Here is a 10,114-nt window from a genome sequence, read left to right on the forward strand (position 1 = left end):
GGGTTACATCGTCACAATTTACAGATTGCCATGTATGACTCACAGTAACAAATATGTACAGATGTGGTGACGACACATGCAAGAAGAAAATGGAAAGGACACAGAAAGAAAGAAAATAGCCCCTTGATCATAGCCTCCTCTGGTCATGGGGCATCTTGAAACTGCCTCCTCCAAACAACATTAGCTGTTCCCTCCACCCTCTTCTGTCTGCTGATAAAACACCAGCCCCAGCCAGAGCTTTCTGTTAATGACGGAAAAAGTTACAAATCCCTTACATCTGCCTGTAAAGACTAAAATTGGATGGTATGAAAACTGAAAACTTCCAATACAGCCTATATAAATAGCTTGCCTCTAGAGGTGTTTGCTGCTTAGGGTAAGCAAAGTCAACTTGTAAATAAACTCCACAGTTTATCGAACAGGATTCAGCATGACAGCGCACAGCAGGAGGTGAAATAAACTCAGCATTCAAGAAAAAGATGTTTGTTCTCAAAGTGTGATGCAACAGGAAAGCAAGAGATGAAAATATTCTAATAAGTGTGAATCCGAACCTCGCTGATTGCGCGAAATGAAAAAGTTGACCGGTCTTCTGTTTCCTGCTGTGCCAACCCCTCTGTTCTTATGCTGGTTCACTCAGCAGATTAACGCATGTCAGGTCTTTGCAGGGAGTCAGCTGTCTGAGACGTGTTTAACTTGGAAGACTAGTTCAAGGTGGCGTGTATTACACATGCAGTGTCACACATTGTGCATATTTCTGTCAGTGCCAGATTGAGTTCAGCACAAAGTCAGACATTCATAAAGAAAAAAAAAAAACCTAAACAAAACCAAACACAGTAGCAGAGTAGTTCTGAAAGCTGAGCAAAAGCATTCTCTGTACATCTGCCTCTCGTACAGCCTGCCACATCTGCTACTGATTTCTAAAGAGATGCAGCACATCCAGCTCTTAAGGTGCTTTGGTTGACAGAAGCATAAGAAACAGGAGATCATAATAAGAGATGGGTGCATAAACTTATTGTCTATGTCACATATAATGATTCATATAGAAACAACAATTTAGAGTGTCTAGTTAACCTAACAGTCATGTTTTTGGACTAGGATAAACTGGAGTCCCAGCATGTACAGGAAGCACATGTAAACTCCATGTAGGAATACTGCAACCAGGATTTATGCTCCAGATCTTGGCATACCATACAATTTCTGCAGGAATAATTGACATATAGACCTGCTGCCTCATTTCTCCATGATTTCTTCGCTTTGCAGGAGTTCTCTAACTGTGAGTTTTTGTCTATGGGAACTGAGAGGGCCAAATAAAAAGTGACAATAGCAACTGTGCCACCAGTAATTTTTCTCAAAATTATTTTTGTGTCCCTCACTGTATAAATTGGTTGTCTTATTCTAAAAGTATAAAACTATACTGCCATAAAATAACATAAAAAACTAATATATTTTAATTTCTGAGACAACTTCATCTCAGGTGCCAATTTTTTGTTTGTATATAAAAAATTATAATAGTTGTGATGCAGATGTTTACATAGCCTGTGAACCCGTTGTAATCATTACATTATTAGAGTGAACACTATGGTCACAACTTGTCATTGTGATTCAAATATTCTGCATGTAATCTATCATCTTATCAAGGAAGCAAAGAATCCAATCACTGTCATTTCAACATGCAAAGCAGACGTTTTGGAGATTTAATGTCTTAAGTTAATTACACTGCTGACATGAAAGAACATTTCATCCCGGGAATAAGTTGAGAAAAAGAGCAGTTGAGCCAAGGTGGAAAACTCCAACACAATTAGATGCATGCAGAGCTCTGTTCTGAATTCTGAGCAGGCTTTCCATCCGCGAAGCTCCTGATGATCTGAGCCGAGGAGAGCGTGTGCTGGGTGCTGATGTGACTGACAGAACAGCAGTGGAGCGCTGGTCGGGCTGCCGCAGAGGACTCTGGGTAATTAGGCTGCAGATGAGTGTGACCCAAAAAACAATGCAAGAGAGGAGGAAATGGATGAGGGCATCTGTTTGTGCGTGTGTGTGTGTATACAGAGAGGGAACCTCTCGTGCTGCTGGTCTAAAGCACATTTTTGGATTTAGCAGCACAAAAAGGACAACATGCCAAAGGACTGGATGCAGTCTTCAGGTGGTGCATATGTTTGTGAGAATACTGACCTTAATTTCTTAATTTCAATCCTTTAAACTTAGCAACATGTAAAACTAATCCAAGCATTCTCCTTAAATTCTAGCACAGCAGCTTTTTCCCCATGTGTGCTAACAAAGAAATCAGCTTTTCTTTTATTCCTGTTTGTCCGAACTTGCTATTGTTTAATTGTTAGAGCACAATTCAGTTATTATCAGTACTTTAAAAGATTAAAGACTGAGTTTCATAATGTATGTAGTAACAGAGGTATACAATTGTGTCAGAAATTTCCTTCAACATTCTGACCCCCAGTAGTTATTCTTGATCAATCGCTCAGCTTTGTAAAGTTTTGTTTGTAGAGGCTATTTAGTGTACAAGCCATACATACCGACTCTACACTGCAAGACAAGCCTCTGCTTGAGTGATGGTTACCACTATTTCCTCAAGTGGCAGTAAGGATGTGTGAAGTATATTGTTCAAATAACATTGACACAGCTAGCATAATCAAGTGTTTCTTTCACTTAGCCAAATAAAAATAAATAAATAATGAACTGAGCTGTAGCAATACACATGAAGATTACATGAAATATTTTAGCTTTTAATGGTCACAATTACAAACTGGGATAAATAAACAGATTAATCTGGTTGCAAGAAAATCACATGGGGGTTTAATTTAAATCTACACCATGTCCATATCTGCTCATTTTATTTCAAATTAGTTTACTCTTTTTCTGTTATATTTATTGCTTTTTGGACATCACCAGGCCACTGAAAAGGCTGGATCTAGGTCTAATCGTACCGATAATGCCTCAACAGGTGTGAACTAAGGATATATTTTCGAAACTAAAACTGCTTAAATTTTTGTCTGACACTGTCCACTTTTTAACCTCCTTAGTGGTTGATGGCATGCTATTATTTTAGTGGAAGTTGAGTTGTTGCTGCATAAGCATCTTTTCCATCAGAGCAATAATTTGAAAAGGATGCCTAACACTTTTGGAATTTTCGAAACTGATTAGTCGCCACTGGGCCTTTTAAGAACTACAGATGATGGATAATCTGGTGTCAGAGTCAGCACAGTGGTTGTGGTCCAATATCAAGCACTTTCTTTGAAAATTTGAGGGATCAGCATGAATGTGCTGTTTGTGTCAGAGTGACCAACACAAGTACACTGGCTGAGTGGTAACAAATACAAGTTGAGGAACGAGATAACACCCCACAGCAGTGTGTGACTAATCTGCTGTAGATCATGAAGAGCGGTGTCCGGGCTGTGTATCATTCTCCTACTGTGGTCTCTGTTTGTTCAATAAATTTGTTAAATAGCCAGTTTGACTAGTTTCTGAATTTTGATAATTTTATCCAGGAAGCGCCACCAAACCCAACTCAACAGCAGAACAAGCTGTTTGGCATTGACAGAGCTGACTTTGGAGGTTTTTCATAGGCCCAACTTACAAATTGAAACCACAAACACACTTCCTTACAAGTGTGGCACTATTTCAAGAAAAATAAGTAAAATTTCCAACCACACAGTATTTATTGCCATGAGGGATTGTTGCAACAACAAACAAAAATAACCAAGCAAACAATTTCCCTCACTTTTTGTGCTAAGTATACAAAGATCACTCATTAAAGCTGCAGTATGCTGCAGTAAGTTCAAACTAGTTTTTACATATTTGTTGAAACTATCACAAGTGTTTCCCCTACCATTATCTAAGGGGGCACCACTCCCTGCCAACCCCAAAAAGGTCGCCATGCAGTAATTGAAGGTATTCACAGTTAAAGTTATTGACTTTATTATTGGGCATAACTGATGCAAGCATGCATCATTTAGAAGCTACGTCCAAGCTAGTTTGGCTAGCACTAACTGATTGTGAATTTTCTAAGCGCCAACAACAAACTTGACAAAAACTGAAAGAAAACATGCGCTTAGCGCTCATGTGAGCGAAGTCAGCTGCTGCTAAGTTATGCGCTTGCACATGACTTTGCACCCTTTCAAGTAGGCGTGTGCAAGCGCACGTCTTTCCTCTTCCACAGTAGACAGATAGCCACAGAAAAACAACTACAAAAACTTTCAAAATAGGAAGCTACATCAGCGTTTTTTTAAATGTGCCAAATTTTATTTTGATGGCAGCACTTGCTCTCCTCCAAGCAGCAGCAAAATATTTATTCTTCTACTTCTGGTTCATCTGGCAAAGGTACAAGGACCTAGGAGTTTTTATTGCCCAAGACATGTTAAAGTACTTCTTCAATTTCTTCAATAGTTGTTAAATATGTTTTGTTTATATTAATGGTCATTACTCAATTGCTCTTCAGACTTATTGTTGTTATTAAAGAACGGCAGATTATCTGTTTCTTATTACACCGTCACAGCATAGTGGTAGTTTTAACAATATATGTAAAAGAATGGATTTCTCCTTTTACATAGTTAGTTAGTTACTTGCTGCAGATTTAACTAACATTTCCAGTGTGTTGTAAAATAGTACAATGATTTTCTGACTCGTATCTTTATTTTGGTCCACCATTATTTAGTTAGTAGATAGTGGATTTGTAACTGTTCAAAGTCACCAGAAGGTGAATCTAAATCAAATTAATGGTTTTAGAAAAATAATATAGCACTGGAATTCTGTAAATATGGTAGTCTAATGTTTTGGATTTATAACCACTGAGCACCGCTTAGTCCACTCAAATAAAAGAAAATGTAAAATAAAGGTCAAACTTGGTATTTGGAAAGACTAATGTGACACATTTTCTCAGTTAAACCCTTCTATAATTGGTACCAACCAATCGCCACACATGCTGCTGGAGGAATAAAGGGAGTCGTAATGTTTTGCAAAAAGCTTGAGTTACAGCCAGCAAAAAAAGGAGAGCGGCTCAGCTTTGCCTGTGGAGCGGCGGTGTCTTCATGCTTCACTGGCTGCTTTAAAAGAAAGTGTTGCTCTGTTCTTCACCGAGGTCTTTGGAAGGTGAACGGTAATTGCTTAGGGAGGATTTAGAATGACGACGGAACAAAGCACCTCCTTTGTCTTACAGTCCTAACTCTCATGATTTAAGATGGAGCAGTGATTCAGACACAAACTACAGACAGTAACATGAAGCTCTTCTTCGTGCGGCTGTGTGAGGGAGTTTGTGTGTTGACCAGAGACTAACAGAAACTGATTTGCAGACTGCATGGTATTGTTTCTGACTCATTAGCTGCTGCGCCGGCGCTGTGCTAACATGACATCATGGTGGCATTGGCTTTTAAAGTCTGACCACAGGGTATGATGCTCTGTTAGGAATGACTTCTTTCAATGTGACTTCATCATGTAAATCTAACTGGAAACCCCAAACAGGTCGCCTCCATTGTCTGACTTGTGCATAATAAAGTTGTTGGAAAGACAAACAGTCGGGTGGTTCAGAAACTGGCTGACTTAATCAAATCCCACGCAAAACAGAGGAAAAGAAGTATATGAAAGACATGCTTTTATGGATAATGTTCTCAAAAAAACAAGAACAGAGAAAATTGTTTAGCATATAAAGAACGTATAATGCGCACATATAATGTGCTGCAAATTAAAAAAAGGAAAGAAGCAGAAAGGAGCAACAGAGGATGTGAAAGACTGGGAGGCGAGACTGTTAATGCCATCTTTTCCTGCTCCTAAATGAGCCTGTCTACGTGTTAATCAGCCAGAAGCTGACAAAGAACCGGGTTCTGCCTGGTTGTCGGATCTTTCAGCACCCTTCAGGAGCCTCCTCTGTCCCGACCAGCATTGTTTGGGAAGAAGAAAGCTATCAGAGGATCTGAGCAAGATTAGGGCTGCCAACTGTTCCCTCTGTGGCTTCCTGTTTTGCCGCAGGAATTCTTTTAGCGGGTGCAAAAAAAAAAAAAAAAAAAAAAAAAAAGAAAAGCCACATAAGTGAACAAATCCAACAGATTTAACCCTTTCCTATCCAGCAAAACGCTAGATATTTAAAAGTGCTGGTTTGAAAAAAAGTCCTCTAGGTTAACAAAGTCTACAAAATAAATTGTTTCATATTCAGAGGGTTTTTTCTATTTTATTCTCAAAGTGCATGGAACATTTTATTTTTTTTTCAACGCCACATAATCTTGAATTATAAGGAAAATGATTTGTAGTTTTTAAAACTTTATTGGGTATTTTTTCATACCTGTGTTTTGCCACAGATGACATTTTGCATGTATGCAAAGTAGGGTCACATCATGCCAGAGCACCTTTCTTCAGATGTTTGCTGTGTATCTTCTACCAGTATGTGGTCATTTTTAACCGGGGCATCTTCTTCGGCGTTTCCTTTAAGGGGGGCTTTCTTTTGGTCTCTCCTCCATTAAATCCAAATACGTGGAGTGAACAAAGAATAGTTGTCATGTTAGCAGATTGTGAGCTATGCATATCTACAGTTTTCCCAGAATTACCATGGACCTCTTAGTATTACTCTCCTTGTCATACTTTAAATTTTTTGGGTAGCCTAATGGATGAAAAGTATTCCAATCTTGTTTTAAAGAACTTCACAACTTTCTCCCTGACCTGATAATGTTTGGTATCTCTGATGGTACCTGTTCACTAATGTTTGCTAACAAACCTCTGGGCCTTCAGAGAAGAGATAAATTTATACTGAAACTGAAAGCCATTTCAGTGGACTCTATATACTAACTGTGTTACTTTTGAAAGCAGTTAGGTTAACTTGATTTTATTTAGGGGCTTCGGAATAAAGGGGATGAAAGGCAGATACTCCACATTTTTCAAGATTGTATTATTTGTAACAACATGTATCTTTCTCCTACTTGCATCTGCTACATTGTATTGGAATCCCAGTAAAATTACATCTAGGTTTGTAACTGTAATGTGACAAAATGCATGAAAGACAGAGAAGTATGAACTTCTTTAATGTACTTTCTAGAAATTCTGAAAAATTGCTTTTATTGTTATAAATGCAAAATATATGAGAAATTTGACCACCAAATCTAAAAGGTCAGGCGTGTGGTTCATCTTATATCATTCTGTTTCTCTCACTCCATCTATGTTCCACTTTACCAAATATTTTTTCTTGCAGTGCTTCCACACTACCTCCTCTTTCTTTTCCATCCTCTCTTCTCTTCAGCCTGCTGCTGCTCACTGTCAGACTTCTTCATTTTCCTCCAGTTTTTACCCACCACCTCCTGCTCTCCCCCTTCCTCTCCATCTAAATTGCAAATAGCAGCAGTGCCGACTGCCAGAAGAGCTCCTCAATGTCATTAGAGCTGACCCTGTGGATTAACCAGCGGAGGGAGGTGCTGTGCAGAAAGTACAGATCAATAAAATGCTTATCCTCTGGGCTCTTTTACTTCACTGTGGATTTAGATCTAACTATCTCAAATGTTTACTCCAGTCTTGAAAAAGCAAGCAGCCAAGGTTATAAGTGGCTGGTGCAGTTTGAATATTAGTAAAAAAGAATAAAGTGTGAGGAGTGACAAAAGGAGGGATCTCTATCATGATCATTTGGCTGCAATGGAGAGCTTTGTAATAATGACTGAAACAAGTTGCATGAACCTGAGGGATCAATCAAAATGCCAGTCACTGTTGTCAGGATCAGCCAACTATTTCATGAGAACATTTAAAAGTGAAGATGATGAGCTATGTGTCGGCGTGCATTTGTCTGTGGACCTAGACGCCATTATCAGAGACTAATGAAGCTACGTGCAACAAGAATGCAGTAAACCACTTTCTACAAACACATAGAAACACGCCCACACAAACCAAATGGACATAGGGAAAATTTATTGCCACTATAATTAAGTAGTCCTTTATTGCAGTAACAAGACGTCACATTGTTTTTTTTTTTAATAAACCTTACCTTTATTCTTAATACATTTGCTTAGCAGGGACAAAATGTTGAGAATAAATATTGTTTAGACCATCGTCTGTTGTACAATTACGCATGTGCACGGTTTTCTAAAATCTATTGGCACTAATTGGAACCATGTGCTTTACTGATGGATATTTGGGAAGTGAGGAGGATCAGTGATGCTGCTTGTTTCTCTTTCAAAGAGAAACATTGGAATGGAATGATAAACTTTTTGAAATATCAACATCATGGATAAAAATATGAGAATCCTGCCTGAAAGCTAAACATTTTGGATGGTTGAGTCATGAATAAAAATCAAATCTACAGTAATCTAATCTTTTAATATCCAGAACTTCAACTTTACAGTAAATGCTTTTTCAACTTAACTGCACTACATATGAAGTACAATGCCAATCAAATGCTACTACTGTATGTCCACACACTTTTTAAAAAAAAATTCTAGGTCAGTTTCATCTTGTTCTTCTCTCAAAGGACTGGACTTTGTTCAGGCTGAGAAAGAGACAGGAGGTAAACTCAACAGATCAGCAGACTGTCACTGTAAAGATACTGACTTCAAGTACAATCAAGATTTATAGAAACCCATACCAACAGATGTGTTGTGCCAAACCAGTGTGTTAAAACACCGCTCTGGTCTAATCCTGAAATATATTTAGTTTGGCAAGTCAAAAAAGGAGAGCAATAAAATCTTATTGAAAAAAAGGTTTATTTTCCTGAAATTGTTGTTGTAAAAAGAGCTGGTTGAAAAATAACCTTCACTAAAAGTAAAGTGAAGGTTTTTGTGTAAAAGACTACTTGGAGGTCCAGTTTGTAATTACCAGTAGCATAGAATGGCGACTCTGTAACACATAGTCCATCCAGTTCTGTGCTTATACTCATACAGTTTATTGAGTATCTAAGTGTTTAGGGCCATCTAGTGGTTGATTCAATATTGTCAAACAAGTACAGAAATAAAATAGAAAAATAATTAATTAACATACTTCAGCTTTTATATTATTATTATTATTATAATTTTTATTCGTAGTAGTAGTATTAGTAATACTCATAGTGGTATTAGCATTATGAACAAATAATGAAATTAAGTGTCTGTTTGACACTGCTGAAGTTAGCTTCAGGGTAGCAGCTTGAGTGAATGTTTATTTCAGCTCGTAATAAATGGAGTTCCTATGATCAGTCCAAACTCAAGAAAATATTTCAACATTTTTGAAAACTATCTGAATTATTATAAATTAAAGCCAGATCTTCTAAAACACAGTGTGTGATTTTTGAAACCATTTTTATTTAAAATAACATGAAGGTTTGGCCTGAATTTATATAGCACTTTTCCAGTCATACTTACTCCTTGTAGCTCTTTACTCAATAGCCAGATTCACCAAATTACACTCACAAACTCATTTGCACACCAAAGGAAACTTGGGGCTAAGTGCCTTGCCCAGGGGGACATCAGCATGTGGATGTGGAATTGAACCCACATCCTTCCAATTACAACATAACTACTCTGACTACTTAATGAAGTAATCCACTCTAAGCTGAAATTCAGACAGCTCTGCAGTTGAAATAAATGTAACCAGAAGGTATAACGTCTTGTAAACTCAGCATACACAGTTTAAAACAGACTGTACTTTATAAGGCCCGGTCTAATACAGGTGCATGAAAAAGACTGTTTTGATTTAATGAGATTTTACACTACCTGTAGTTGTTGGACTTTAGAGATAAATAAAGTGCTTAAAAAAAAATGCTAACTATATCCCTGCTGATGCTTCCATGTTGTCTTTTAACAAATGATATGACTTTCAAGAGGGTCAAGAGGGAAAACCTTAAAACTGCCTTATTCCCAAGACTTAGCTGCATCAAGGATTTCTTCCAGGGTTGACCTGGAAGAAACTCAGAGTTCATCTTCCCATGAACTCTGAAAGCACCTCCTTTCCAGTTCTCCACTCTGCCTTTTTTTTGGAATATTTTTTTAAAAATACATTCTGTTTTGAAAATACTGAATCTGTATTTTCAAATACTTGTCCTTGTTTTGTCCCTAAACAAGGACAACATATATGTTGTCTTTGTTTATTAGGAGAAAAAAATACTAAGGAGGGGACAATTGACTTTAGAGTTTGTTTAGTTTTGGGTGGCTGGGAATTTGCTCCGCCTCAT

The sequence above is a fragment of the Xiphophorus couchianus genome, chromosome 12, assembly GCF_001444195.1.
Source record: "Xiphophorus couchianus chromosome 12, X_couchianus-1.0, whole genome shotgun sequence".
Lineage (NCBI taxonomy): Eukaryota > Metazoa > Chordata > Actinopteri > Cyprinodontiformes > Poeciliidae > Xiphophorus > Xiphophorus couchianus.